General features: G+C 33.7%; 1 protein-coding gene across 3 annotated transcripts in view; it reads right to left on the reverse strand.

Annotated features, from left to right (window-relative positions):
* Positions 1-4,594, reverse strand: part of smpd3 (sphingomyelin phosphodiesterase 3) — a 105,301-nt gene that overhangs the window by 88,558 nt on the left and 12,149 nt on the right. Inside the window, exon 1 of one of the 3 annotated variants that reach the window (XM_073942225.1) lies at positions 1,622-1,770. The exons of 1 other annotated variant lie outside the window; for it this stretch is intronic. The gene's annotated coding sequence lies outside the window, so the exon portion shown is untranslated. Of the gene's footprint in view, positions 1-1,617; positions 1,771-4,594 lie in introns of those variants that run through there. One more of the 3 variants, XM_073942227.1, reaches the window with a different exon arrangement.

The following is a 4,594-nucleotide window of genomic DNA, read 5'->3' on the forward strand; positions in this document are numbered from 1 at the left end:
AAAGCACAATTATCTGAAAATGGGGTGAATAAAATAATCTTATTTTCACTGTGAAATGTAGATATTTGGACTAGAAACAAGACAAAAACTTCCAAGTAAGAAAAAACTTATTTTTTTCAGATAAATTGTGTAAATACATCTTTGTTGTACCTTCAAACATCATTTTTTTTTCATCCAAATATCTTACACGTAGTCACAGGCCTTAAAAACACAAGCTAATGATAACCATTCACTCTACAGAATATGGTTAAGCAGTGACTTTACAAGCTCCAGGTCAACTATAATTCTGACTATTGTGAATGTACCTATTGTGAATGTGCACATTGCAAAATCGATGCTGAAACGATATATCGTGCAGCTCTAATCACTATGGCCAAAAGCTTTCTTAAAAAGTCACATTTTTGTTTTGTTTATAATTGTTGCTTCAATATAAATGGTTATAAATTAAAACTGGAAACAACTTGTTAGTTTAAAGCCTTAGGCAAAGATATCTACCAACAATTATGTTTAAAAAATGAAAAAAATTAAGATTCTTACTGTTTATTATTCTTACTGCTTACCTTGTGTTTTTCCAAAGATGCAGAACTAAAAAATAGGCTTTCAATATAAACCACAAGCCAAATAAGCCACTTTTGTAATGCTGATTTGTTATTATGTAACATTTTATTAAATATGAATGTTTTAAAGTGCTTAACTCTTTAAAATGATGTGCTTTTTGAATGAAGGATAAAATAAAAGAGGTCTGGAATCATATGTAGGTGATTAAATAATGCAAAAAAAAAAAATCCAAAAATAGCATGAAATGTTTATTTTAAGGAACATCTTTGACTTTGATGGCAACCTTATTATACATTTTTGGATCATTACTGTTTGTGGAAGTTGGAAAGGGAAGAATTTACATGATTATACCAACTTTTACAGCTATTTTCAGAGTATGCTGTTAAATGCTACAACAATCACCACCTTGCCACCAAAAACAACATAGATTTAGCCTTAACATTCCCTTGTTTATATAAAGGAGTAAACACAAATATTTAAATACAAGCAAATGCTGTAGCTGCCACACCTTTACCCATTCTTACAATTAAAGATTAAAATCAACCCATCACACCATAATTCTCAATTCACATATGAAAACAAGACCTCAACCTACAAATATTACATTTCACGATAGTCTAGTTGAAAACGCACCTTTCATTTTTTACCAAGCAAGCGGTAAACACTGTCATAAACCTCTAAAAATAGATGCAATAAATCATACCGGTCTCTAAATGCATGCCTTGCCTCAAACTGGCGTCTGTTGGAGGCAACTGCATTGGTGAGCAGGGAAGCAGGATAAGTGCTCAACCAAACGAGTCCATAAAACAGCCTCGTGCACATGCAAACATTATTCAAATCTCACCCCTCCAGTAGTGCCACGAAATTAAGCCTTTAAAGCCAGAGGCAGGGAATTGCAGTGGAAGAAGTAATCAATGAACAGTTAAATAGAGCAAAACCCTTTTCCAGGCGCACAAAGAAGCGTGGTAGGTGATGCTGCTTACAGACTCACAGACAAACCCGTTTCAGTTCTTTCCCCAACTTTTCCTTTCAAACGACTCGAATTGGACGTTTCAATACTCACGATTTAACAGGTGAGCGTTTCCTTTGGCGTTATTTCCTTGCTAGTTTAAAGATATATCTGCTTTCCGTCGCCGCGTTCCGCCTCTCCGCCCCGCGTTGCAACTGCTGACGACGACGCCGAGTTTCTTCTTTCCAGCACCAGCGCGCTTTGAACAGCTCCGCTGACGTCACTGCCCGCGAAGCCCAACGACGCCACGCCTTTAAAATAACAGCCGGAGACCCCACCCGACACACACACACACACACACACACGCTAGTGGTTGGCAATTTTGATTCGAATATGAGAATATAAGATTTGTTTCAGTGACTGTATCTGATAGACCATTTCAATGTGATAATTTCATTGGTCCATGAACATTTCCTGCTTGTTATCAAACTATTTCATAACTGTAACAAGAGGCAATTCAATCATAACTTCAAAACAGCTATTATGACATTATTTATCAATATGTGGCTCTTTTTGGATTCTCAGAAGCTGTATAAATAAAAAAATTTACAACATGAAACATATTGGGACTATAGTTTTTGTTTACATCCCTCAAAATGGTCATATGTAGGTCTATTGGAAATTATCCACACTTAAAAAAATTCATTGGTTTTACTTCTTTTTTAGGGTAAGTGTTTGCAAACAATGTCTATTTGGGCTGAATATAAACAAACATATTAAATTTAGTGATGCTCAACTTAATTTGCTTGTTTAAATTTAGCCCATACAAATTGTTTGCAACCATTTACCTCCAAAATTGTTGTCATTGCATTGTGCTAGCTAGTAGAACTGTTGTACAAATATCAATTTCTTTGATATTTACAAGTATGATTTAAATAGTTGTGGTAACCTATAAACACTCCAAAAAAATGTTGTTTGCTGTTTGATCAAACTACTTTTTAAAAATTAGCTGAAACAATACAATTTTTGAGTTTTTTTTTTTAATGTTTATCATGTTTATTAAATGATAAACATAAACATTCACAGCAAAAGAAAATCAAATTTGTTTATTATGTATGTGGGTCACAGCTATATGCAGTCTACCACTCTATATGCTGGGACTGATTTGTGGCTGTAAAAGAAATTACAATTTTAATGCCTGTATAGACAAACACCATTCACACCATGATGTTTCTTTTTTTCTTTTATTTTTTTATAAATGTGTTGCAAATATTCCACCTGCCACTATTTAAACTTTAAAGTTGTGAGGACTCTGATTGGCCAATCAAGTTTATTTATTAATTCATCATTTGAAAAATATTGTGGTGGCATTGAAAACATGGCTAGTGTTCATTAAATTTCATTTGGACTGCACCTTCATACTACAGTTACAGTATGTCATAAAGCAAATGAAGTACTTTCTACAGTATGCACATTAATACAGTGAATGATATCATAAGATGAGGACTGCCAAAGAATTAGAATTACTGACAAAACAAATCCTCATATACGTGACTGTTAAATGCTTCATTCTGGTTAGCTGATTCTGATCTGCTTTTCAGGCAAATCTAAAGAAAGGCACAGCAATAAGGAAATTAAGGACCGGGTTTGACTGCATTACAGTTCCATATCACTGAATCATCATACATGCTGAAAGATTAATTTTTTTTCACACCATACAAGTTAATAAAATCTAAATACTATTTTAAAAAGTTCTGAATTATATAAATAGAATATCCACCATCAGATAGGAGAATTACATATTAAGGTTCTCTTCAAGTTGTTACAAAAAAAGAGAAATCTCCAAAGTTCTGGAAAGGTTGTTTTGATTATCCAAAAAAAAAAATAATAATAATAATAATAATAATAAATCAAAAATAAATAAAAATGGCAGATAACAATCCCAGATGATTCTTATTTGGTTCCTAAAAAAATAACATAAAGGGAACCAAATGAGGACCAAAATGTTGATGATATGGAATAATCTGTATGTTTATGTTTTTTTTATTTGTTGTTTCTTTGTAATTATGCAAGGTTAACTGCTAATTTATACCAGTATATGTTGCTACTGGAGTTTGAGTTGATTCCCCATTTACGTTGCATGTTTTATTCATTATTGCTCACTAACATGCTCCTAAACTTACTGTATAATACATTTGCTAAGTTCATTCGGAAGTAGACTGGATGTTTGCATGTCGCCTAGCTATAATGCTTTTACGCTTCACCAGATTGCACTCAAGAGTTTCAAGCCACTTCTAGTGTGAACTGAGACATATAGGCATACTTATTAATATTTCATTTCAGATTCTTTTCTCACTTATTTAGTCAAGAACACTGTTCTTTCATCATTACCTGAACCAAATTTAATAATTTATTTCAATGAAGATATCATGTTTGACCATTTCTTTAAAAGAGTTACAGCGACTTTTAATTTTAGTTTTTTCACACATAAAAAGCAACTATTTAGGGGTATTTTAAATTACGCCATTCATTCTTATTCATTTTCTTTTCGGCTTTGTCCTTTTATTATCAGGGGTCACCACAGTGGAATGAACCGCCAACTTATCCATGTTTTATGCAGCGGATGCCCAGCTACAACCCAGCACTGGGAAACTTATCAAGTTACCTATAATAAATATTAATTAATATACTCGTTCACAAGCTTGCCTAATAACACGCTTACCCTTCACAATGGATAGAATCAGTTGAAATGATTCGTTCACTTACAAGATTCATTCACCAACGAAACATATCTTCGTTGCTGTTTGTGAACATTTTCACGGAACTTTCTTTTTATAAATAGTGAATGGTAACAGAGACTCATTACGCCCAAAAGCCCACTAGGATTTATGCCATGTGTATTAATATATTTTTCATAGTGGATAAAGTTTAGTTTACCACCACGAGGGAAAGAAACCGCCGCGCTCTAACATCATCCGTGATCATCGCTTGTTCATTATTGGGGACTCCAAGTCCCAGGAGACACCGCGATTGATTTCCAGCTCAGCCGTTACCATAGTTACATTCACTGTCCAAGTGCCTAACAGC

The sequence above is a fragment of the Danio rerio genome, chromosome 25, assembly GCF_049306965.1.
Source record: "Danio rerio strain Tuebingen ecotype United States chromosome 25, GRCz12tu, whole genome shotgun sequence".
NCBI classification, from domain to species: Eukaryota; Metazoa; Chordata; class Actinopteri; order Cypriniformes; family Danionidae; genus Danio; species Danio rerio.